Here is a 27,781-nt window from a genome sequence, read left to right on the forward strand (position 1 = left end):
TCAGGTATATATCATCTTGATTTAAATACATACACACATACATGTAAAATTAAATATATATGTAAAATTAAATATACATAAAATTCAGAGAGAAAAAATATCAAATATTTCTGACCCATATGTAGTTGTAATTAAAGACAAAATATTATAACAAAATGTACAGCATTTATTTCTAAGATTCCACTAGTAGGAAGTTCAACTTGTCTTTATGGAAATCTCTTTCTGTTCCCAGGGAGCCCTCTAAATCATATAATCATGTAGACATATTCTAAGTGATTATCCTACGCTTTTTAATGGAGTCATCCAAATGCTCATGTGTCATACTGAGATATTAAGCATTCTCTTTAATAATGTATTTTTTTTAATGTTGGTACCTCTGGGATAATATTATCAGAGTAAATTATATTATTTTTGAAAATCTTGTCTTACAATCTGAGAAGGATTGAGGATTTTGGAGTCCCAAATTAAAATTTGTGTCAGGGTAGTACCTTTTGGTTAGGAAGATGTAAACCAGCTACACAGCAGCAAGCAGAGAGCAAAGGACTCCTAGATGTCCTGGAGTCCGATGAGACTATAGCAATGGAGATGCAGATATTAATAAGTTGATGTCATAGTTTAGACAGACTATCTCCAAATAATGACATTTTTGGATGTTTTTAAAAATTTGATCCTTTGTTTTTTTGTAAAATGCTAATCCCATCTTAGTAATTTGTATGTAATATTTGAAAAGTAACATTACTTAACACATTTTATAACCTAGAATTAATCCCAGCCTACTTTGTAATTGTTTCACTCTATTCTGTTACTGTCATTAGAAAATATTAGTAAATTATCTAGAGTTATTTTTTATGATCTTGGTGTCACTTTGTGAGCAGGTTGAGGTAATGTAATTGTTTTACATAGCATTTACATATGCTGAAATCAAGCTCGTGGTAAAGCTTTTGCATATTTCTTAACACACAGAGCAGAAAAATTAGTACAAAGATAGTATTCAGCTACCATTTAGCTGGGAAAATATTAGTCATTCAATTATGAAATATGTAAATAAGTAAATCAACACAAATGAAAGAGAGTTTTAAATTTGCTTGTCAGAAACAATAATTTTATATATCCTTTGAAATAAAATAAGTTTTAAATATAATAGAAAATTTAAGACAGAGTCATGCAAAATTCTTAATATTCATCTACCACATATGGAATTTGAAGTATTTTCATATTATTGAATTCTCCAAACAATGATTGCAATTTGAAGTATGTGTGAAATTAAATACATTACAAGAAGTGTCAGCCTGTTGGAAGGTTGGGTTTAGAAAGTGGACACCACTGGAGCAGGTGATATTAACTTATATTCTTTTTTTCTGTAATAATATATTCATCATAATTTATTTTATATAACTTGTGATGGCATTAATATTTCATAATATAGGCTTATAGTATTTAAATAGGAAAACTTAATTATCTGAATTTCTTACTAAGTTATTTTGAGTACAAATAATGTCATGTCAATTAATATTTAATTTTAAAAAACAATTATTTAAAATGGTTGTTTGTTTCCAAAGTAAGGGTTAAGCAAATACACTTAAATAGCTTAAAAATAAAAATGAAAATATACCGCTGCATTTATACTTTTAGATATGTAAAATAATTACTTAACTTATTTTTTTCTGGAAACCAACAATTCCATGAATTTTATATTTACACAATTGGCATTTACTGCTATTAAATATTAAAATACTATACTTAATTACTGCAGAATAATAAACAAAAAAAATTAACCAAATGTGATGATAATTTGCTTTTCAGTAGCTTGAAATATTTTAGTGTTAGTACTGAATTATTTTAAGTGATGTTATTATAAGGTAAGATAAATGTCTATCTTAAGTGTTTATTTTGTGCATATTATTGTTAATTATATATTTTTTAAGAAAGTTGCACCGACTTTTGTTTTATACATCTTGATCTCGATGTATTATTTTCTATGCCATTATGAAAATAACTGAGAAAAAATTTTAAGAACATTTAAGATAAGAATTCACACACACACACACACAATATATATATATATATATGCCTAGTGTTCAATACATTTTAAAGTTCTTCTTGGTTATTAAATGCTTGAAGTGTAGCTAGCACATAGTTCATGGGATAATTGAGCTCAGATATTTTATTTGGATAAACAGTATTTTAAAACCGTCATACAATTGACTGTTAATTCATTTAGAATAATGTGTATTTAAACACTGTTATCAAAATGTATACTTAATTTTGGGAAGTGTTCAATGGCTGAGAAATCAACTAGTAAAACTATTTCTAAGTGTAGATTTGGCTTTATTTTGAAAACTGATTAAAATGATTATTTTATAGAGTTTAATCATGGAATAAATATTGGCTCAAATATTATAAAATGCCAGTAGAAATGAGGGCATATTAGAGGAGTATCTCTTATTTGCATATTATAATCTGGGCCATCCAAAAGAGGGAGCTAAAGCATTGTGTTAAGCAGTTTGGTTTTATGAATGTGAGGTTTGGAGCAGTTTTACACATGAATTGCACTGTGTCTATATGTACATTTAGCTGAGTTTGATGTTGACTTATTAATGTTGACGTATTAATAGTCAGTACTTAACTTATGATCTACAATTGTATATTCCCCCAGAAGAAAATTATTTTTCAACAATCAGAAAATAATAAAAATATATTACAAAAGTTGGAAGAAATATTAACTAAAATTTCTTCTTAAATTTTGAGTCTTATAAAGGAAGGAGAAAAATCATATAAGCCTCATATAACTTCCATCACATGATTTATTTCTCTACACTTATACAAGTAAGACTAATAACACTGAAGTTGTTTCCATACACATGAATACTCTTTTAAAATAGTATAAAATATGATGATGCAGTTATAAAGTTCCAAACAGGAGTGTATAAGATTTTATATAACGTCAACAATATCATTGGGGAAGAGATCCTGTATGCTAATTATCTGTGGTTTATCCAACACAGCTGCTCTTCATGTTCCCCATAGACTCGGGCAAGATACCATTATAAATATAGGTTCATTGCTAGAGTAAAAGAGAATCTCTAGAACTTTATTGTAAAATGGTATTTTACAACAGGATTAATTTAATTAGTGAATAGATTAATTTCCTTCTTCACAACATCAGAAAGAAATCTCTAACTCCAGAAGGAAATCACAAGGAGAGGAGGTAATTTACCTATAAATAATTAATTTTCATGTAAATAGACTGTGAAAACAAAATGTTTAATTCACTATCGGATACTCTCGTGTTGTTATGTTTCCTCCAAACATTACATTGAAACAGAGGGTGTTGCTCTTTTGTGAATTGGGGGTGCTTATCTTACACCTTCATGCTTTTCTTTTTACTCCCATAACACTATAGATAAAACGTGGTTAAGAATAGTAATTTCTGATGCGTCTAGTATCTGAAGTGCCTTACAGAGAATTTTTTTAAATATATAAACCAATGAAAAACAAGCACAGAATTTTGGAAACATGCCAATATATAATCTCTCAATGAAATAACTGATTGTACATGTTTTTTTAATCTAGTTCTTCACAAATTGAGTTTTTTAAAGGATTCATTGAACGTAGAATTATGTATTCTTTGAATGATTCCAGCATTTACCTTTAAAATTGTCAGACTGACATCTATACCTTGTCTTCTTCAAAGGATTGAACAGTTGTATTGACAAATTTCTCCACACCATACTACTCCTTGATATAAAAATAATTAGTATATGCAAATAGTATCAAACATAGCACAATGTTATAGTTGCAGAAACATATATAACGAGTTCAATCAAATGAGTTGATTACTAATTGAATTAGCTGTACCACACAAATAATTTAAAATAGATAACTGATGACTGAAACATGTTTCTTTAAGGTGGCTGATAACTGAATTTGTTGCCAGGTAGTGATAGATGGGACTGTCTTGACTGCGCAGTTTAAGCAGAGTGTTCTGTAGACAGGGTAAATGAATACATTTCTGAATATGTGGACAATAATGAAATTCTAAACCACATCCTTTTTATACACAGAAATACTGTTATCAGTGTGGAGAAATTTAGGCAATATGGAAGTCAATGGAACAGACTCAGTCCTGGTGCTAAACCAGTCACCAACACAGAGGACTCCACATCTTAGAAAAGGTCTTCAGGGAGGACAGTTCTGAGGTGATGATATTTAGACTTTTGGATACTTCCAAATAGTTCAGTTATTTAAACTGTTCTTTTTTTTTCCTTATAAGATGGAAGCTTATTACAAAAGTGGTCGAAAGTTTAATATGACTATTTTCAAGCAAAGTTGTAAATGACTTTGAAACTGAAAGAGCCCTTAGATGTCTTCCAGTCTCCTTCCATCATTTTAAAAATGAAGACATTAAGCCCCAGTGTGGAAAATGAATACAAGATCCCTCTTTCTGATCTTTTGACTCCCATCCATCGCTCTCTTTACAATACTGATGGTGTAATGTACATGGTGGACTGTAATTCCACCACATACAATTTGGGAAATGTTTAGTTAACTCTACTTTCGTACTGGAAGATAGAATAGACACTTTGCATAAATCAATTCTTTCTTCTTCACTCAGGAGGCTCAGTTGATTCATCATATTTTTGTTTTAGGAAGATTTTCACAGAAAGCCAGGCCCAACCACAGTAGTGAATTCAGTGGTACTCATTTTTCTCTGTTTGTTACTTATGCTTAATACAATGCCATATTTTACATGTAAAGGATTATGAAACAAAAATAATTTTGTAAAAATATATGGATTCTCATTGATAATGCATTCTTATTTATATAACTACTCCAGTCGGCCTGGATTCTACTTTTTTGGTTGTTGTTGTTTGTTTGTTTGCTGCCGGGTCACTTTTTAAACACTTTCTCAGGGTCTTGGTAATCTTACCTGTAAAATCAGTCAGTTAATTATACTGTAAATTTGCTTTCTTCTTGCTGTAATAATCTGTGACTATATTGAATCATTTTTTTCTTAAAGATCTTTTATCCAACAGAGACAAAATCTTGTAGGATTAACATTTTTATTTAAAAGTAGCATGTAAGAGCCAGGCATGGTGGCTCACGCCTGTAATCACAGCACTTTGGGAGGCTGAGGCCAGCAGATCACCTGAGGTCAGGAGTTCGAGACAAGTCTGGCCAACATGGTGAAACCCCGTCTCCACTAAAAATACAACACTTAGCTGGGTGTGGTGGTGGGAACCTGCAATTGCATCTACTCGGGAGGCTGCAGCAGGAGATTTGCTTGAACCCAGGATGTTGAGGTTGCAGTGAGCAGAGATTCTGCCACTACATTCCAGCCTGGGAGACAAAGCTAGACTCCATCTCAAAAATAAATAAATAAATAAATAAATAATAAAAATAGACATAGCATTTAATTTCATTAGAAACCATTTTAACTTGACCCTATTTTTATTAATGATGAAAACTGGACAAATATTTTCTAAGAACCATATTTTTCATACATTTTCAAATATATTTTTCATACACTCATAAATGGGAGAATTTTTTATTCTCTGTACCCTTGGGCAGTATGACTGCTTACATAATTTTTAATAATTTTTCAACTTTTTCAATATGCTCTTATTGTTACTCCCACTCTGCATTCATGATTAATTATATGGTATTTTTAAAAGCCAGTGTAAATTTCTTTTGAAAAAATGTAGTATCACATCAAGCAGAATCCTAGTCAGGACAAAACATCTTTTCAATCATTTATTTGGAGGTATAATTATGTTTTCTTTTCCACCTTCTTAAGATTCTAGGCAAGAAAAACTAAAATATTTAAGGAAAAGTGTTATTACTCTTCTCAAGCACAGTAGTGAAATTATCTTGAGCCACTATTAGAAACTGACAGTTTGAGTATATATTTGAATGAATATAATAATAATAAACAAGAATAACAATAAGCTCTTTGATACTTGCATTGCCACAGTCATTAACAACAATTCCAAGAATTCGAATTATCTATATTTTTGCATGAGAAAACTGATATTTGGAGAAATGAAATAAATTAATTGATACGACATTGAAACTTATGTTCTGACTAAGAGCCTGAATTCTTAACGATTACGTTTAATATTTAGGTATACTAGAGTTGATTTCTACTCTGTAGCTGAAAATATAGGGCTAGTAGTTTGAGCTGGGAATGGAGGTGCAGGAAAGTAGGAGACATAGAGTTAGCATCGGATCAAAAGTCATAAATACCATACCATTTACAACGCAGCACGTGATTTAGTAGTATGATAGTTAAGCAATGCAGAAAAAATAATTTAGCAAAACATGATTCACCCAAAATACAGTGTTGCATTTCCTTATAGAAAATATCAAATTTTTGTGGTATAATCTTAAAAATCCAAATTGGGCACTATTTATTTCTTACAACATTTCAGCCAAAATGTGTAATCTATTGTGTAGAATGAGAAGCATATTATCTGTGTGTTATTTGGGGAAAGAATATTGTCATTACAACTGCTTAATTCACACAAGCGGTATAGACCTATCAATATATTTTGAGTAACACGCTGACAAGTATTTTTAAGGAAAGTTATCCAAGCATTCTGCTAAGAGCTTAAAGTTCAATGTTTAGTAAATACATTGCATACCAGGAGATTCAAGAAAAGATGACTGGGCTCATCACCTAATACAGATATGGTAGGGAAAATAACTGCAGACCAGTCAGAGGACTGACCAGAGTCCTGATACAAAGAAACACAGGTTACTTTAATACAATTAACTCAGAAAGCTTAACTGGAGATCATCAAAAGAATAAGTCAATAAAGAGGGAAGAGAAGCCATAAAAGTATCAAAGAAATAAAGGTTGGCATGATGCAACAGACAAAGTGCTAACAGTGGAACCTGCAAGACAACAGTTTCTGGGAAGTAGAGAAGAACTGCCATTGTGTAATTAGGTTCCTTATTTTGGAAACTGTACTTAAAGGATGGAAAATGTTCAAGATAAAAAAATCACACAGATAGGGGAGGACCTTTGGTGACATTTGAGAGAAGTCTAGAACAACAGGTTCTTATTCCCTCATGTCTCCATGAAGAATAGAACCTCCCTCAACATTCAGACTAAAGGAGCATCAATCCCGTTAACAGAATTATATTTTTTGGAGAGTTGTAAGATTGTGTCCTGTATTATTATAAATAAAGATGCAGAAATTGACAGTGACATATACTGATATATATTCTCACACTAAGGTCCCACTTCCTGCCTTAGCTTCAGTGAGTCACTTATAACCAGGAGGCACTGGAGAACTAAGTGTTTTGGACACTCACAGTTAAAATTTTAATACTTTATAGTATCTGTTTGAAATTTCTGTTTGAAATTTATTAAATAGCAATATTTAATGAAACTCTAAGTTTGTATACATAAAAAGATGAACATTATATCATATTGGAATATCTTATTTAATCAAGCAAGAAAAAATAGAAGAATGTAGGCTTTAATTAATAAAACACTGAAACAAGAAATGGAAAGTGTCCAGTTCACATTCTTATTATATGTTTATAATTACTGAGATAAGCATAATATAACAATGTGGGGTTTATGAATTAAATTAACTAGAGTTAGAATTCTATTCTAACAAGAGTAAATTTCGTTAACATACCAGGGCTGTTTTACCTGTCATTTTTTCTACCCAAAATGGTATGTGTCATAATATTTCCTTCTCCTCATTTAGATTCAATTCAAATGTCACCTTCTCCAAGAAACCTCCCTCACCACGTTCATAAAGCTCTACTTACCTCTCCAGTCACTCTCCATCGTACCACCTGTTTACACAGAATTTAAAAATATTTTAATTATTCTTTTTGTTATTTGTATCACTCCTCTAGAAAACACCTTCTTGTGATTATAAACTTTGTATCATACTCACTGCTATAATATTAGCACCCAGAAAAATGCTTGATGCATAGGAAAGTTTGAATAAACATTTGGTGCTAATGCTTGGCTACAGAAAAGAAAATTAATAAATAACATAAATTTAAATATTTTGGATATTTTATAAACATTAACTCCAGTTGACAATGCATTAAGAAAACTAGCAAATCATTAACATTCACCAAAAATATACTGTTCAAATTAATTTTGGTGAATGTTACTTGCAAGTATGCAATCATTATTACCATTTTTGTTAGAATCATATTTTTCAAACCACAATAAAATCCTTACATAAATGAATCCTCTTTTATTAGTTGTATTCATTTTAAGGTCAAGAATGGCATTCACTTCATAGTTGTTAATGCAATTCAAGGACTAAATGGGGGAAGTCATAAAAAGATTAAAAAAACCAAAGTCAAATACTTGGCATTAAAATAGATGATGATACGAAAGCCTATGAAATTTTATTATTATTGATTTAAAAGACTTTCATCATTCACTCACATCTCCAAGATCCATGAGTAATATACTCATTTTAACTTCAAGCGATAAAGTGTAGTGTGTTCTATCTATGATATTAAGTATTCTATATTAATTTCAAGTAATACAAACTTGCAACACAAAATTGTTCAAAATATAAAGTATTTCCATTGTGTGCTATGTCAATTAAAGAACCTTATGATATGAATATTTACACTCAGACTTAGCTTATCTAATTTCAAGAACAATGAAATTAATCATTAAATTAATCTAGGCCTCTCTCCTACTTTTGTATATGGTGGGTCTCAATACCTTTTACCCAGATATAAAGAACCTGAACCATAACCTTCTTAAGAATAATGGTAGTCATTAAAGAAGCCATCAATTATGTCTCCTCATAAAACCCTACAATGTAGTTACTGCTAATATCTTACTTTTGCACAGGAAGCTCCTGGAACCCCAAGGCATTAAAAGACTTTCTCAAACTCACACATGCCGTATAGAGTAAAACTAGTTTTTATAAGTAGGATGTCTGGCTCCAGGGCTCTACCTGCCCTTACCCTGACTATCATAAAACATTGCCTATTAAACTTCTTGTTTACTACAGTTTATACATGAGACAATTTGCACCCAGAAGTAAAGATAACCTACTAGCAAAACAGAGGAAGTAAATGTGGGAGCTGGGAAGAGATCACGGGTCTCCACATGCGTAGGGCTAACATCATCAGCCTAGTGCACTTTTGTTTTTATTCTGATAAAATTGTGTTGTTGATCATAAGCGTTTTAATTTATGAACTGTTAAGCAGTCCATACATTTTTGGGAGGATATGGAAACTCTCCATGGATAACATGAAAGCTGTAGTCTTTCTTCCAGTAAACTCAAATTAAAACATAAATACAATATTTTTGGACAGATTTCAGAATAGTTTTGACTATTTAAAATGTATACTTTGACATTATAGGGCAGTAGCCCTCAGGTTTTTGTGACCAAGAATTTCTAGGCCAGGCATGGTGGCTCATGCCTGTAATCCTAGCACTTTGGGAAGCTGAAGTGGACAGATCATTTGTGGTCAGGAATTCAAGACCAGCCTGGCCAAAGTGGTGAAACCCGTCTCTACCAAAAAAATACAAAAATTAGCTGGGAATGGTGGCACGCACCTGTAGTCCCAACTACTTGGGAGGTTGAATCACAATAATCACTTGAACCCAAGAGGCAGAGGTTGCAGTGAGCCGAGATCCTGCCACTGCACTCCAGCCTGGGTGACAGAGTGAGACCTGCCTCAAAAAGAAAAAACACTCCCTTGGTAACAATAAATACCCTAGACTCCGCTTTCTGAATTTACTATATACTCCATAGGGCTTGATATAGTCTTTAATAATTGATAGGTACTGTTGTAATGGACTGGTAGTTGAGAATGATATTTGAATAACAGGAAATCATATGAAAAAGGGCATGGAGTCAGGCAAGGACAAGTGTTTTCCACAAAGTGTTGTATCTGTTTTGACGAGAGTGATTTTCACTAGAGTGATTTTGAAAGTACACTTGGAGATAATTCAATTCCTCAAGTATTTCCTGACAAAATTCTGTTTCAAGTACATTTTTAGGTACTGGTTTATAGATATAAATGAAAAACCATATTTTAAGACTCAGAATATAGCAGAAAAAAATTAAAATACAGGAAAAAGCCAATTGCCAAAAACCAAAAACTTAGATTCAAGTCTGAGGAGTACTGCCTTACATTTCTGGATGTGATGGAGTGTTAGTAGGGATAAGGAGAAAGAAGATTACTTGAACAGATCCTTACTTTACAAAATTATATTTTGTAGAATGTATCAGTAGTTAAGGGAATTGTTGGCCAGGTGAACAACTAAAAGATTATTTAAATAGTATGGCAAAAGAGGTATTAATTTTCTCAAGAAGAATGATCCAAAGACTAAATAGGAAAGGCCAATGTAAGATATAGTAAAGGTATATCTCACTCAATTTGACAACATCTTATTTTAAAACAGATAATTACAAATTATGGAAACTTTTTTTTCTATATGAAGCTTTTGGAAGCATTGAGGAATAATGAAAACATGACCTTAAACTAATTTGAAATGTTATAGTGTAATTACTGTGTTAATTCATATTAAGATTATTGGTTTCAATTTTAGAGGCAATTATCAAAGAGAATTCACTTCACACAGGGCTAGTTCCTGGTAGGATATGATCTATAAAATATTTCTCACGTAATTGGAGCAATGTGGGATGTTTATACTGAAGAGAAAATATAGTAGGCTAAACAAAATTTTCTTTGAATGAATTTAATGCTATTAAATAGAGGTGGAATAAAGATCAGTTCCAAGCTATCTAGACAAAACAAAGTCAGAGACAGAGAGAGAGAGTTACAAGCAGATATTTTATCACAATGACAAGAAAAGAGTCTCTATCTGAAGTTGTTTGAAACAGTGGTCTACAAGTGAAGGTGCTCTTCCCAGCGCAGCAGGTGCAGCCTCATCACAGCACAGTACCTAAGATGTAGTAAGTGTTCAATAAGGAGAAAATTTAAAGGTAAGGCGATGACATAATCAGCTAATGGATGGATGAATAAATTATTACAAAAAAATCTAAAGATCTTTTTCCTGATTGCGAATCTAAATGAGAGGAAAGTGAAGGACTCATACAGGATCCCAAAAAGACTTCTCAAGGAATCTGCACACATTTGGGAGATCACACTGCAGTGGTGGTGTTTTGAGAAGCATTGCTTCCTACACCTACAAATTATAAGATGGGCTGACATCGCTATGACATGGAAGTGAGACACAAGATCAGCTTCTTAATGTGAAAAGTTAGATATGTCAATTACGGGGCTCCCGAGGCCAAGCAGAAAGTATAAAAACATTTTGCCAATTTGTCTCTCCACTCCACCCACCTCCGTTAAAGATAGTAATACGTATACAAGGATATCCTTTGCTTTCCAAGCCTCAGTTTTTCTTAACAATTCTCCAAAATCCTCATGCAACTGTATACCTGCAGGGCTGCATTGTTGGACATGTAGACAGGTCCTCTTGTTAGTAAAAGTACTTATCCTCATTCTACTTATCTCTTCTTTGTGAATTGTGAAATTGACAATACTCAACTCCCTGTAAGGTTCATTTCCCGTAGTAGGGAGAGATGGGAGAGAGGAGAGGAGGTTCTAAAGCTGACCATAAAATATATTGAAACATTTTTATTAGTTTCCACATCTAAGGAGTTTCTCATGTTGAAAAAGCCACTTTTTTGTAGCAATTAACTGAATAATCTCCCAAAATGAATGCCAGGTTAAAAAGGAGAAGCACTTTTAGTTACATTTATTCCATCTTTGAAGTAAAGGGGCGGGGGTAGGGAATAATGAACCACAGAAAGTAGAAAAGCAGGAGGGATGGAAACAGAAGTAGCAGAGAAGCGGGGATTAAGAAAAAAAAGAGCTGTACTGAAGTCAAGAAACACAGGTGGTCAAAAGCAAAAATATAAATAAGTCATCACAGTTTATTGTAAGGAGAAGACCTATCTGCTTTCTAGGTATCAGCATAGATTTATGCTCAATTTGTTAGAAAGCAGTAGACAACGTACAACCTAAGTCAACTTTATTTTAGCCATCAAATGATTTAGAATTAAAGCATAACAAAAAAATACAGAAGGAGATGAGTGTGGATATCTTTCCTCAAAGATTATAATTATATTTAAAGGAGCAAATACAAATAACACTCAGCATATGAATCTAGTATATTAAATATAGTAACAGTAATTCTTCACATTTAGATATAATTATATACTTAGTATATTATTTGAATTTTTTAGTGTATATGTTATCTAGAACATTTTAAATCACATGTTAACTACTGAAAATATCTTCTGTAATCTTAACTTATATGCATTCTTTTCTGTAGGCTAAGATTGGTTACAAATCTACTTTTTTTTAAGTTGATTACTTAATACATTTAAATTTTTCTCACGAAGGTAATTAAAGATCACTTTCATACAAGGCTGTTTAACATAAGCCAAAAACTGAGAAAGAAATATAGATAAAACATTACATAATTAGAATTGGATAAATGATTACAACTGCTATTTTAATAAAAAATTCATATCACTGAAGTTTTATAAAACATCTCTTATTCATAGAAAACCACTATATTGTATGACTATACATAGAATTCTAAAATGATAAAATAGTTACTTATTTTTCAAGATATCTTTTGAAATTCATATTTTATGGAACAAAATATTATTTTTAAGTGGTTAGGATACATTTCTTCAAATAGATAACCTAAGTAGAATTTTCAATCTGGGTTAGAATGTCCTCACACTCTTTCTATATAGGCCTTTTACTCACATTTTCTTGTAATTTAGGAAGATTACAATTTATGATCATTGCAAAATAAATATAATACATACATAAATCGCATATTTACTCTGCAATAACATTGTATTATTTCCTGAATGTGTGTTTAAAAATTTATTCCGTGTAAGACTTCAACAGTCGTAGTTTAGTCTTAGGTGTATGGAAGAATTTTCTTGCCCATATTTAATAAAGGGTTGCAGTGATCCCAAAGCCAATGCTTTATCGTCAACTAGCAAACTTGCATGCCTAATAGGTCTAGGAGGAGCAAAAGGTCTACAATGGCAAGATTTTTCAATGTAAACGGTTGTATGACTGTGCTACTGAGTCTGCTATGGACTCCCACCCCTCTCGTGTCTTCATTCTGTCATTTGGTCTCTGTAGGTTTCAACATTAATCTTTGGGTATAAATGCTTATGATCTCCCAGTAGCTAGTGACACATACTTATTTCAAGAAATTTTATCAGAACAATTCTCTTTTTAATTTTCTAAAATCACAAATGATTTCCAAAGTTGAAACTTACTTTCCTATTTAAATAAAATAATCTGACATATTTAGCTATTGAAAAACCAAGTTTAACAAAGGTCACAGGTCCAAAGTTGTGAGGGTGAGACACATCACACATATTTATATGTCTAGTTATCTATATATATATAGAGAGAGAGATATAAATATGAGCAGACTATTGATAAAAACTATTTTAATATGCTGAAATAACCCTATAATATTTTTAAGAGCACTTTATTATTGATAGTCGCCATTTGTATTTTAATAGAACTTCATATTTTAAACTGACTACAATTAATTATAATTATAAATATATTTATTGCAAGTATAATAATATTATTTATTGTCAGTGATTGTATTAGGAATCTGAATTCTAAACTAAACAAAAAAGACAGGTAAATAGCACTTGAATAAATAAGTGTACATATTATTATAATATGTTAATTTGATTTTTGGAAAATTATGTATTGTCAGAAATACAAGTCTGAATCTTATTTAATGCTAGTGTATGAAAAAGCTGAATTGAAACCATATTTAATATGTTGCATCATCTAGATAAATTGGCAAAACTTAGGGGAGGCAGAAAACTATTTTCTCTCTTCCAACAGTTGAACCTATTCCACTACCTGCTTAATACATGTGTAAATGCTTTATTAAGTTGTAACATTAATAAGTTGTGACATTAATCTAGAAGGAGTGGTAGTAATAAAATATTTCTCTTCGATTGTTTTATGAATTACTGTACATCACATATAAGAAAAAAGCAATACTATTTAAACTTAGTATCATTTTTAATATAAAGTAAATATACAATCAAGCACATTGTTAATTTACCTAGTATGCAACAAATATTTAAGAGCTTATTGACTCTCAGGGAAAATAGCCAAATAAATAATTTAAAATTTCACCATATAATGTATTTGCTTACATGACTAATGTAAAATTATGAGAATTTTATTTCCTGATAATAATTACCTACTTTTTATCTAAACATAGTTTGAGATAGCATTAACTTCTATGGTATATATTTCTAATCTACTGTAAATGTGGGTGAAAAGATCATTAATTTTGTGAGGTGTTCAAGAATTGTGAGCAGTCAATAAAGAATTATTTCTAGATACAGTTTAAAAAATAAAATTCTAATTTTTCCTACTCAAAAAATTATCCAAGTCAACCATTGTAGATGGACTGCAATTGAGTTTAAGATTTTCCAAAAATAAAAAATGTTCAAATGGTATTTTATCATTTGTTTATCATATAATATCTAATATTGACTAATAAAGGAGTTATTTTAGCTCTTCCTGTTACACCATTGTAATAATTAAATATTATAATTAATTTATGTGAACATTGAATGTTCACAATTTTTGAATTAATTGATTGTGCTTTCTGTTTTCCATATGTATTCTGGATGCATATACACAAAAACACACAGACATAGCTATAGGTACAGATATACAGAAATATGAATGAAGAAATATATGCAGATATAGAGATAAAGATATAAAGATATAGACAGACATATAGATAGATAGATAGATAGATAGATAGATAGATAGATAGATAGATGTTACTTTGTAATTTCAACTAAGTTTACTCAACTTTCTGTTAAGTTTTCTTGAACTGTTAAGTTTTCCTTAACAGGAAGCTGTTACATTTCCTCTGCGGTTTACTTACCATTAAAATTAAAAACAAACAACCAAACAATTTTCTTATATGTTCTCTATATTGTGAAGCATTTATAATATATATGTGAATATTTTAAAATATATTTCTAGAAATTATGTAATAATACTACAGTAACCTGCTTTGGTAGAAAAAAATATATATTTTAGAGTTGGCTGATTGTCTGGGGAAAACTCCCTTAGACAACTTTTAAGACTGAATTCCCAGTTTTATAAAAGCAATATATTTTATATCATGTCTTTTGACCCAGGAAGTGAATTACTGTTGCTCTTTTGCCTGGATGACACTTTGTTATATGCATTATTTTTTGTCTCCCCTGTTATACAGCTTCCAGTATATACTGTTTCTTTTTTTATATGACTTTCCAAAGATGTTCTTTTACTAAATATGAGGAAAAAGTTTATTATGCTTTGGAAACTGTGCTAATAATATACAAAGTATGTCAACTGCAGCATATGCTAATATAAATTCTGTTAGATATATGTTTCTTTCAACATCCAATACATTAATGAATATGTTAAATCCTTCATATTCAAATTTAAATAATAGCTATTAGTTACCACTATTTCCACTGTAAATTGAATTAGTGTTTGGAGTAGAAATTAAAATGAAGTCATCCACGCTCTTCAGAATTGTAGAGTCAATTTCAAAATCTGATATGAGGGGTTGGCTTTTTAATCCATATTTATGAAACAATCATATGCTCCGGTGTTTCATTGATCAATTAGAGATACCAAAAATTATCTTGCTCATCAAGAGAAATAGAAGATATACAAGAACGCTTATTTCTCCTGCAATTGGTTTATAATTTGCTAAATTAATAGGATAGAAAAAAAAACTCAGAAAAACCTTGAATGTCATTTTAAGAAAATATTCAGCTCTTTACTTTTTTCTTACTTTTCTTCCTAAAATATAAACAAATAAATAATATATCTCTCTCTTACACACACACACACACACACACACATGCACACTCACACAGAGCATCTGACCACAACACCCCATGATGTTTCCACTTTCCTCTCATAGCCAATAAGATCCATTATAATGACTTTTATGTTTGGAGAGGTGTTTCTTGGAAATGTTAATATGGAATCTCTTGGTCAGGCTCCAGAGACCCTGCTTCTGTTCAGGCACTTTGCATTTGTAATGTGGCTAGAAGACCATGTCTTACTAGTGCTAAATTTAGGGATAAGTGCATTAACATGTTAGGGCTGTTATGGAAATGTATAAGAGTGCTATAAAGACATTTTCCTCACTGTACACTCCTTACCATATTTTAATAATAAGGATAATGGTGCTTCCAGGCAAAGAAATTGAAATGACTCATAAGAGAAAAAAAACTTTTTTAGATTATTTATAACAATCCAGAATTCATTGTTTTCAATAATCTATACAGCTCTATCTATCTATCTATCTATCTATCTATCTATCTATCTATCTAATCTATCATCTATCTATGTGTTTATCTATCATCTATCTATCTGTCTATCATCTTTTTATGTATTTTTCTATATTTCTAGTTTGAGTTTCATGGCTTAATAGGATAAGTTTCCACATAATATTGCATATATATATATATATATATATATATATATATTTAACTTGCCAGTCTTGGATATGGAACCTGATCTTTCTAAGCCTCTGCTTTAGCATGTATAAAATTAGAGATGGAGAGAGTTAAAATCCCTCTTCTAAAGTTCCAAAATTTTATGTAAACACCTACATAAGATAATGCCATGGGTATTGAGAGTTGTTCGGGATATCTTTGAAAAGACAACTTGTTTCTGAAAACAAATGTGCAAGATACAGAGAAAGAAATTGCTTTATCTTAGGAAACATGTTTCATGTTCTACAATAAAAATGACCATATTTATAAATTTAGCATCAGGTAAAAACAAAGAAGACTCACTTGAAATCAATGTCCTTTTGATTCTATTTAGCATGCTTTCTTCTTCTTTAAGAAAATTTAACTTTAAGCAGATGATTTACAAGGTTAAATACCCAAGAAACTAACTAGAGTTTTTATTACAAAAAATCTCACCATGAATCAAAATTACTCTATGTTAATATGGCTATTGACTTTGTGTGTGTGTGTGTGTGTGTGTGTGTGTGTGTGTGTGTCCTTGAAGTCAAAAGTATTACATTGGACATTTTTTAAGATATCATTTTTTTCTAATGTAAGATTATTTCTACATCATATTTAAATGTGCCTTTGAGTGGGCAAAATTAGTCTTAAAGAATATAGCAAATTAATGATAAATTATATTGAAGCATCTGCATTAATATTAAATAATTATCTATCTAGACTGTTTACTTTCATAGAGAACAAGTTACAGCCAATGTTTATTCATGACACATTCACACATATTTTTAAAATTAACTTTCACCTTAATTTATACTTTCTTTCATATTATATGTTGCCACATTAATTGCATATTTTATATTACATAATCTGTAAGCACTCTCTAAAGCATTCTTATTAACTACACCCATATACTGTAGAGATATTGTGGGGAAGGAGCATCTGCATCATATCACTATTGATGCCTAAATAGAGCTAAGCCAGTAGAATAAAAACAATCTAATTAACTTTGCTTTAAAAATCTTACTTGGTGAATGTACCATGGAAGGGACACTGCATTGGCTAAGCTTGGCATGTATAGGGGTTACAGGAAAACACCAGAACAAATCCCTCCATGTAAGGTGACGTTCAGATGAGCTTCTGATTCAACACACGATTTATCAAGTTGAGCAGCCCAACATTTAAAAGAATAAAAGAATAATTTCAAGATCAACTTCGATATTGTACTCTTCTTACACACAGGCAGTGGTAGGAGACATTTTTATTTCCTTTATGCAATGAATGCAATAACAGTAGCATAGTTATGTAAACCATTTCAAATATTTTAAAACTATCAAATACTGTAATAAAAGAAAAATAATATGTTTTATCCCAGAAAAATTATTATCTCATAGGACTACTGTTTTTATTAGTACTTCCAAATCTGTCTGACACTAGTGAATTATTTTTAAATTCATACTACTCTCTGCTTTCTATAAAGCTTTTTTTAAATTTATTTCCAAAATTGGATTTGCTCATAATATGTACTTATCTTACATTTTTTTCATTTTTCAAAACACATATAGAGATGTTGGTATTTCAACATGTCAGCATATATCTATTAAGTGCATATAATTATTTATCTACTCCTCATTTGGAAAAACTTTAGTCAAACTCATAACATATTTGGTGACAAGACTACAAACACATGCTATTCATGTTATGTTCAAGTTCTTTGGTGCTTTGTGCTGTAATAGCATGTTATTTCATTTTCCTTATCTTTCAAAAGATCTATGTTTAAAACCTGGATTAGCCAGTTTTATAGTTGCAAAAATGTATTTCACAATTGACATAGCATTGCCTAGGCAATGATGTAGTGTCTGAATGTGAAAAATAGGATTCTTCTTGTGCAGAAAGTAGGAGGAGGATTTTTACAAAATTGAGAATCTTGAATAATCAAATTCATTCTTAACGGCTGTGCCTGAAGATGGGTAACTCTTCTAAATTCACAGATAAAGCAAAGGGAGTGGAAGAAAGATTCCCTTCTGTCTTGCAAAAGTTACCACTTTTTTTGATGTCACAAAGTCATTCATTCTTCATGCTAAAAAGATTTAGAAACCTTGTGAAAAAATCCCTATTAGGAATCTCATCTACCTATAATACAAAATATAAAATGACAACACATTCCCAGAGAAGACCACCAATTTCTCCTCAAATCTGTAGTTTATTATATCTTCATCAAAAGTTGATGATACAAATAAATGTAAACTTATCTACCACAGTTAATAACTTTCTTTTTATTACACCTTTGTTATTTAAAACAGGTTATGAGAATTTCACCCTGGTAACAGTCTCTAACGGTCAATGCTAAAGAATTTTGATGACCTTATAGCTAAAATCCAAGACTTTATTGAGACGAGCATACCTGCAAAAATTTATTTGATGTGAATGGTGATCTTGAGCATGTGATGGAAAACACAGTAAAACAATGCTCCACCAAATGAATGCATTTCCCACATCACTTCAAATTTTTTAAATGCCAATTTTGGCTTAGAAACACTCTCCCTTTCTTGTGGCTCTCACCTAGTCATCATCACATTAAGACGTATTTACCTACAATAATAGAAATCAATTAGAGCTAACAGATGTATACATTCAGAGTGTTGACCTGAGTGGGAGCCACAAATATGTGAAGAAACCTTTTACCAGGTAAAGGGATCACCTGAATCCTGACATCCAATATGCATCTGTGGCATTTTTACTATTCATATATTGTTTCATTTATAATATTGAAAATAAAGAAAGCATTTCTCACTCAATTATTAATAAAGATGCCCTTATTTTTGACAGTTTTGACTCAAGTGATTTAAACAAAAGTTATGAGAAGACCAGGAGTCCATTTCAAATTAATATAATAATCATATACATGAACACATAAATATGTGAGTAATTGAAAGCCACCACAATCAACTGATACAATTTTAAGTTTAGTTTTATTTTTACAACAATATTCCATATGCAAATATTAGGACTATAAAAAGAGCTTGAGTAGGTATCAGCTTCTTAGAAGTAAAATAAGAAGCAAATGTCGCAAGTTTTGTCACTGAGCATGTAAACATTTTATTCAAATACTACTAAAATGTATTCTTATGTGCTTCCAAGTGTTGAGAGAGAGAGAGAGAGCAAAATATAGCAACTAGGAGAAAAGCAATATTTGTACTACTTCATTATAAGAAAGCAAAAACTGAATAGCTTACATTGTCAAGCAAAGTAAATAACACTTACCTTGCTTAACAATGGAACTGAGTTCAGCCCTACTCCGCACTGACAATTCCGTTGTTGCTTCTGTCTCGGTCCTTCTCTTCTCTTTTTATAGTATCTTCACAGCTGAATCTTCATGCATCTCAGTGTGGCTTTCTCTTCGAGCATCACTTTTAACTCAGACAGGCAGGAAGCTGAAGCCAAAGGAACGCTCTATCTGATTGGTTTCCATTCAGCGTTTCTGATTAATAAGAGACGTCCCTCAAATAGGAAGATATTGCCGCTGATGGCGCTGCAGGGCGCCAGGTTTGGGCTTGGGGGAGTGAGGACTTCTTTGGGCACAATGATTTGCAAGCGAATGAAGTGGGAGGACTCAGAAAGGAGGGCTTTGTCAAAGACCCCCATAAGAGAAAACGACCCAGTGTTTTTTAGTCTCAGTTAATCAGCTCTCCTTAATCTGTTTGCAATTGGGAGAGAAAGGTCACAGCATGTCTGTTACCTGTAAATCATCTGTAGAAAATATATATCACAGGGACAGTGCTGTTGCTCAAAAGAAATTTTGTGTATGGTTCCTGCAGAATTTACTACTACCTATTTCAATTCAGTGTCAAAATGTCAAGTTTAAGAAAAAGAGGAGAAAAAAATACAAACAATATACGTAATTGATAACGATGGATGAATTTTTTTACTTGTGCCTCTATGAGTTTATAATCTAAAATAGTCTTTTAGAAACATTGTTAAACATCTAAAAATTAATGATTGACATATCTGTTTTCAGTAAAGATAATGGTTTTAAGAATAATTTTAAATTTCTAGAACCACTTTGCTTTTTACCAGATAATGAAATTGAATGAGTTTCATCTTCCCCGGAAATAACCAAAAATAATGGTGACCATAGCCACATCACAAAAACTACATGATCCACCTGTTAGAGTCCCTGTTGTACACTGTACAACTCTTAGAGAGGGTGAACCAAAGCTGAAGTCAAACCCTGCTTCAGAAAGAAATCTGTTTAGTACTTCTGGAAATGGCACAATAAGAAAGGTATTGATTAGTAGATAAATCCTTCTGAAAAGAAGTTCTAGTAATAGTTGTATGAAATGCACGGTGGGGATATGGCTCACTTTATAACGGCTCGTTAAGTCACAGTAAGTAAATAGCTTAAGTGGGAAAAAATATCAATATCCTATTTGATGCTTCAAAGGAAAACTGACAATAGAAAAAACAATTCAACTTCTTTTATTTTCCCCCAATGGTAAAGCTTATCCATGAAATGTAGATAATAGAGGTGCCCATCAGAGGCTTGTGCATTATGGAAATTCGTTTCTTTAAAAGGAAAACAAATGTTTTTTAAAAAAAACACAATTTTACATATCCCCAAATAAAATGTGACACTACTAAAACGTGGTGATTGAACATGGAGTGAATGGCTTTTAAATAGTTGTGTGTTTGAAGTGTAGGAGGTGGACAAAAAAAGGGAACTTCATTTTGTTCATCTATAAATAAAGAAAAAGAGGGAAGAAATAAAGCCTTATGCGTATTCCCAGGGCTAGATAGATTCAAGTGGTTAAGACAGCTTGGTGAATTCTTCATGGAGGCTAAGACTGTTTTCTTGAGGCAAAGACACTTAATTTAAAATTCACAGGCTCCTTTAGACTTATGTCTTCTGGGTCTACTTGCTCCTTTAAATAAAGCTACATATTATAGAAGCCTCTTTACTAATACTGAGATAAAGTAATGTATGTAAAGTGGGAAAAAAGAAACCAAACAAAATATTTTATCATAGTTTAAGGTAGGCATTCACAAATAAAAGCTTTAAATCCCTAATGTTGCATACATTTTATTTCCCACTGAAACCCAACTGTGGGAAAAGGCTGTTTTGTGTGAAATCCACAATTCAACAGAGCAGTCTAAATCCTGATTTGAAGTTATTTTTACTTCTCTGAGAAAAAAAAAAAAAAAAAAGGATTGCCAAATGAAAGGTCTTCTACCTTTCTCTTGTTTGGTATGTAACCAGTATTTGAAAACAAAGGACTTAAACCTTGGAATTGTCAGACATTCTTTTATATCATATATATAGCTACTCGTAAGTTTTCCAATGTGAGTAGCATTCTGTATCACATGAAAACAACATTTCATACTTGCAGTAATGTGTAGGACTATTTAGCAAACATGTTTGTACAAAAGTATTAGTCATTATTTACATTAGTAGAGTGTATGCCCTCCTTTTATGTATTTAGACATAAAAAATTATTAACAGTAAATGTAAAATATTATTTGAAGTACTCTTTCCAAGATTAGTTTGAATTTACTTTTTCTTAATTATTTGATATATTGAATGTATTACCTTATTGTGGAAAAAAATTGTATGGATATTTTTCTTTTCTTCTTCTTTGAACACAATGCATTGTCATACTTAAGGACTCCATCTATTTAATGCTATTCAAAAAAATGGATAGATCTCTGCCACATACGAAATTTCTTTTTTTTTGCATTTTATTATGATAAATATATTCCATTGTATAATGGTAATTTTGCAAACTGTTGAGAAAGAAAAACTGAAAAAAATAGACACAATGCCCGTTTATCTTGTACTGAAATAGAAAATAAACTTTATAGTCAAGCGAGTTTTTAAGCTTACAACTATAAGTCCTTTAGTCTTCAGACCGGCCCATAAAGACATATTTCTGGTATTGTACCAAGAAAAGCTTGAAATAGAATCTCCCTGTGCTATGAGACCACTCATAGGAACACCCTGAAATTTAAGACCACCCTTTGCTCTTGGTAACAGGCATTCACACCTTCCTAACTAAAACTGAAATACTTTGCACAATAGCTCTTGCATATCACTCTATAAATATCCCTTTCCAGACCTCAGCACCAAGGGCTTGCTCCTATGACCTGAAGATTAAGCTATACTAAGAATCAAGCAAAAATTTTAAATTCCCTTCTTTTCTCTAGCAAGCCATTGATATTAATCCCATCATTGTTCACATTTGATTGCTTATCAGGCCTTCTCAGAAGTTTAAGCTTCTCTGGTCATCTACCATGACCATGATTCTAATTACTCTCTGGCTTGAAATACCCTCAGGTCTTAGTGGAATCTCTTCAGTCCAATTATGCCCATTGATGGATCTCAGTGTGACACCACAAAATGCTTTGAGTCCTTCAACTTTTCTTTGAACATTCTCTGCAGCTACCTGCTCTAACCGAAAGCTGGCTATTGTCTGAAGATTATTTTTTTATTTTTAGTTTCTCACAAGAAAAATGACATTACTCTCACAGCCATGTACAACAGTGCCTGAAGTTGGGATAGATGGTCTTCTGCCATGTCATTACTGGGACACTTTTCTTCACCCTTTTCTCCATGCTTGCCGTCAGCTTATTTCTTGTTTAACTCTACTTGTCAAAATCATTTGAAGACCAAATCATTACTCCTTCTCATTCATTGAAACTGAATACCTGTGTTAGTATCTTATTATTATTTTTATTATGTTTTATTATTTTGGTTTATAATAATGACGGTCCTCATTCTTAAGAAATTTAGTAGCCACTTACATGATCCCCAATAACACACCCACTCCTTCCTTGCCTTGAGTTTTGCATTCCCAATAATCATTTCCTTCTCTCCATTCCAGTTTGCAATCCTATGGCCACACTTTATTGAGAAGAGAAAATTATTCTTTTTCTTCTGAATAACCATAATGACTTTTCTCTGTTCCATGCCTCAAGGTGGACTAGCAATGAATTGACTCAGAACTAAACTGGATTAGCCTTAAAGGCTATTTGATTTCTACTTGCCTTTTATGACTGGCAAATGGATTCCTCCAGAGGACAAAATCAGACGGAAGAATGTTCATTTTATCCTTATGGCCTTCTCTCAACCAGACAGATCAAAGGATCTGGTACCCATTGCTCTCTCCTAGGGTGGAGACTCTCTTCAAGAGCATTCCCTGCGTACCTAGCCCAAGCACTCCTTTCTGTGAGATGGAGAAAACTAAGGAACTAAAAGCATTATATTGATTTTCTCTGTTACATGTTTTTTCCGGATAAACTCTGCTTTGCACTTATGCTGTGTGTCATGCTTATGCTTGTTCCTGACCTTAATACCCAGACTTTCAATTAGCAAAACCAGTATGACTTCCAAAATATGTTTTTTCAAAAATCCTAATTTTGCTATCATGACCTCTACAATGAAGTCTTTCTTTCTATGATCTGATGCCAGCTATTCCTCCTTCGTTTAGGCCCTGCCATTGACTCTACACTTCTTTTTGTTTGTTTGTTTGTTTAATGTTTGTCATCTCTCTGAGATCTCCTTTCTCTGCTTACTTAAGTTTTTCCTGAAACCCATTATCAAAATCACACTCTTACATACTCTCTGGTTTTGCTATCACTCTGTGATTGCATGAGTATGTAATAATTTTTTAATGAAAAGATAAAGAAAAAGGGGCTATATATTGTATTTGTAGCCATAAAATATGGAGCAGGGACAGAATCTGCGATGCTTGGAATGGTGGTTGATGGGGTGATCTGTATCCCAATAATGCAGCAACAGCAGCACTTTGGCATCGGAGTTTCTGTTCTCAGCTTCCCTTTTTTCTTCATTGTTCAGGGAGCTTCAACAAATTCCAAGCCTTACCGTGAAGATGAAAGTTCAGTAAGCTCAAAACATCCTTGAAGTCTATACTCGGATGTGCATAAACTATGCAGAACATGGATGGCTTATAACAGTGACCCCCTAGTTTTTAAAATTCTGCTTATAGTTATGCTTATCTCCTGTATACGACTCTCATCATTACTATTACTACCCTACCATGACTACAACTAATGTCGCCAGCACCACTAATAATAATAATAGCAATGGTTTTAATTTATTGTATACTTACATTAATAACTGTTAGCCTTCTATAAATGTCATTTCTTAAAACAGCTCTACAAGGTAGATTTTGTTTTTTCTTGATGGGGTATAAGGAAACCGATGCTCAGTAAGGTTATTTGTCAAAATCCACTTAGCTAGGCAGTTGATACAATCAGGAGTAGGAACCAGTCCTATTTAAGGTCACTGCCAATCCTGTTAACTACTACCCTATAGAGCCGACTTCAATCGTCCCATTGGCAGCAAAGTGTATCACAACCAAGGCACTGATGGCCAAGGGTAAATGGAATATTGTATATGCCCCAGAAACAAATGTCTCATCCTCAAAGTTTCTATATTATATAGATATATATCTAAAATGTTTGTCCTTGCTAAAAAGATTTTTTAATATAAAACACTGGAAATTTTAATAAGAAATTAGATTACAAAAACAAGCAAATTTATAAATAATTTGCCAAAAATTATTTATAAAAAATATGACAAATTATAAAAGATTTGTATGTATAAAGCACATTTTAAAAAATGTTTAGGTTCATGGGGAAGATTTTTGGAAATAATTTAAAGTGCTTTTCCAGAACATGTTAGATAAGTATTCTAAAAAATATGTAATAACAAACATTTCTACATTAAGGAAAAACATATTTTAAAATCTAAATTAGTTTTATTCAACTTTGTATCCTCTAAGCACATGGAAAAGCACAAAGTGGTCAACCATTAAATGGTATATTATGAGATTAATACGTTATGAAAACGTAAAAACAGTCACCTTTTTTTTTTAATTAAAATAACTTCATTATATTCTTATGCAGGAATGCCGTGTGCTTATATGAAAAGTCAAAAAACACAGAATACAATCAGAAAAACAAAGTGAAATCATTTGAAAACATACAATTTCTATTACCATAATTTTAGCATGCAGTTAAACCAGTCACATCATTAATTTTCAATAAATGGGATCACATTGCATATTGCTTTTATCATGAATGCTTTTTTTTAGTACTACGTTTTTTTTTTTTTTTTTACTTTCCCCATTTTTATTCCTCTTTTGTTTACCACTCCATTCTTCCAATGCAGGGATAGAAATTAGCAGCCTCTCATAATTTTCTGTACCCTGGATTGTCATATTAAAAATATATCTGTCTATTGATCTATCTGCTGCTTATATTTATCTTTAGTTTTTTAATTAAAAAAGCGTATTTCATTATTTTCTGTGCATATTGCTTTCTACTTAACAATATAATGTATACATCTCCTCAAATTAACTGATATATTGTTTTAAGGGCTGCTAAATATCTGATTCTGTTTAGTATTCATGGACGTATTATTTCTTCAAGGTTTATATGTATTCATTATGAACATATATAAAGTACACAATTATTATTCTCTAATATTTTCAATGTTTCTGTTTTAAATTTTTATGAAGGATACATTCAGAATATGATATCTGCATTGCATTGGGAATATTTTAAATAGATATTTAATATTATATTACCTATAGGCTATAATTCATATTTCCCTAAGGATTTTACTCTTTAATTTTTTTTTTTGGTCGTTACTTTTGTTAAATTTCACTCCCTAGTAACTTTCTATTGGCCTCTTCAGCTATCTTTTCAAATAAGTGTCAATTCTTAATTTTTAATTAAAACATAACCTTTTGTCAAATTCTCATACTTGCTGGATTATATTGTATTCTCCTTGAGAAAAACGAAAAATTGAATTTTAAAATTAGACTGACACTAATCAGTGATCTTACCCACTCTCAAGCATTATGGATTATTTCAATAACACTGGTAGCCACAGGCACAGTTGAATCTAGGAGAAGTCTAGGGCCGGGTCACTTGTTACCACATAGGAGTTGCCTGGACCAGCTTTAAACATATGAAGCCTCCACCTAATATGTCAGAGTATATTATTCACAGGAATAGACCATTTAGTTCACAAAACATTCTTGTTTTACATTGTTAGATGACGCAGTTTTCAGTTATATTTACCACAAACAATCTTTAACAACTGGGTATATCTTGGTAAATGTGTTCTGTAAATAAGCAAATTATATTCATATATTAACCAGGATATATATTATCAGCATATTTATAAGGAACTAGACTGGACCACCTTCTCTCTTTCTTGAGACATATGCTTCAATAACGGGAAAAAAAAATGTTCCACCAATCTTTTCTGGTAACAATACCTTGCTGCTTTAATAGTAGTGGCTTCGCATTACATTTACAAGTTGGTATGTTGAATCCACCTCCTGATTCTTTGCATAATTTTTTTAAATGTTTTTACAGCTTTACATTCCTTCCATAAGAAATACTCAAGACAGGAAGTACACAAACAACTATGAGTTCTACTCTTTCTATTATATCGGGAGTAGGCTTATACCACTTCATATTAGAGTGGTCTGGGACATAATGTCTTAGCACCTACCATTGTGTTACATAAAGTCTACGGTCATCTTTGCTATTCATACAGATGCAGGTGCTGTTACCCATATAACAGTCTAACATTCAGGAAGATGCATTGTTATCAAAAGACATAATTCTTTATCACCATGCCTTATATTCTTTAATCTAATCTAATAGGAACTGGCTTCTTAACCTTGGATTTGCATTTTTATCTAGTTTGAGCTTTTGTGATGAAACTCAGTAGAGCCCTCTTGGTCACCTGCTCGGGCCTTCCAAGTCAATTGCCTCATTCTTGTGCATTCTCATCCCAATGGATTACCTCACCATCTGGAAACACTCTGCTGTCACACAATTTCCCAAACGTTTACTAACTCCCTCCTTGAATTCATCTGTGTTCATCACACACCGTCTTTACATCATCTGTTAGGAAAAATGACTGAAAGAATAATGATTGAATAAAGGATAATTAGAAAAAGGAACAGTTCTTTTAAAATTGAGGAAATACATAGAATGAAAAGCACAAATTGTACTTCATACTTCATGTCTATTTCTATTTATTGTTTGTTTTAAAATGTTTCAGACATAGGGTATAAAATACATACAGTTTAAAGAATAATAACGTAATGAATGTGCATGTATTCAAATTCAGATTAACACACTACTATTTTTTATTAACACACTACTAGCATCCTATCGAATACTCCATTTAT

General features: G+C 31.6%; 1 protein-coding gene across 1 annotated transcript in view; it reads right to left on the reverse strand.

Moving 5' to 3' along the window:
* The window catches only part of CDH9 (cadherin 9), a 162,638-nt gene extending 142,679 nt beyond the window's left edge, over positions 1-19,959 (reverse strand). Inside the window, exon 1 of the mRNA XM_003263184.3 lies at positions 19,812-19,959. The gene's annotated coding sequence lies outside the window, so the exon portion shown is untranslated. The remainder of the gene's footprint in view (positions 1-19,811) is intronic.
* Positions 19,960-27,781: the final 7,822 nt, after the last annotated feature.

This window comes from Nomascus leucogenys, chromosome 6 (assembly GCF_006542625.1).
Source record: "Nomascus leucogenys isolate Asia chromosome 6, Asia_NLE_v1, whole genome shotgun sequence".
Classification (NCBI taxonomy): domain Eukaryota; kingdom Metazoa; phylum Chordata; class Mammalia; order Primates; family Hylobatidae; genus Nomascus; species Nomascus leucogenys.